This window comes from Habropoda laboriosa, unplaced genomic scaffold (assembly GCF_001263275.1).
Source record: "Habropoda laboriosa isolate 0110345459 unplaced genomic scaffold, ASM126327v1 scaffold187, whole genome shotgun sequence".
Lineage (NCBI taxonomy): Eukaryota > Metazoa > Arthropoda > Insecta > Hymenoptera > Apidae > Habropoda > Habropoda laboriosa.
The window spans coordinates 327295-328039 of record NW_017100299.1 but is presented as its reverse complement, the minus strand read 5'-3'; the positions used below and the strand labels follow the sequence as shown (position 1 = coordinate 328039).

Sequence of the window (745 nt, the reverse complement as noted above, 5' to 3'; positions counted from 1 at the left end):
TAATAATTCTAAATATGATAATAATTTAATATAATTTAACAATATTTCAATATAACAGTATTTTGTATAGTATGACAAAGTTGTACAAATACAAGGTTGAGCAGAAACATCTGGTTTTAAAATGAAATAAAGAGGCGTCATTTTGTACTAATGAATCTTTAATAGTGTATTAATAATCTATAAAGAAAGGAGATTTACCTTGAATAGAAAATTTGCTCTTACAACTTTTATTTCTACTTAAAAATTCCATCTTTCAAGTAGGATCATCAATATCACTCCTTATAGCATATTCTATGGGAAATTTTCGATCTCTTGCGTTAAGCATTGTTTGAAGTTATTTAATTTAGCTAATTTCTCTGCATATACAATACCTTTTAAATGACCTCATAGAAAAGAATCTGGAGGTGAAATATCAGAAGAACGTACATATAATAACCATGCTTGTACATGCTACGTGTGCTATAACCACTTGTAAGATATAATTTTTAAGCACAAATGAAAGTTGTACGAGCAACTTTTCTATTCCAAAATAAATCTTTCTTTATAAGTTATTAATACACTATTACAGATTCATTAGTACAAAGTGATACCTCTTCATCTCATTTTGAAAACCATCAGGTGTTCTTCTCAACCCTGTATTTACATAATAATGTAAGTTTATTTCATATAATATCAAAGTAACAAATTTATTTTGAGTAAATGAAATATATTACATATAAAAAATTATATTATATTACATAAAAGA

General features: G+C 25.2%; 1 protein-coding gene across 1 annotated transcript in view; it reads right to left on the bottom strand.

The window, feature by feature from the left end:
• The window catches only part of LOC108573941 (AP-3 complex subunit delta-1), a 9471-nt gene that overhangs the window by 5450 nt on the left and 3276 nt on the right, over positions 1 to 745 (bottom strand). The window lies entirely within an intron of this gene.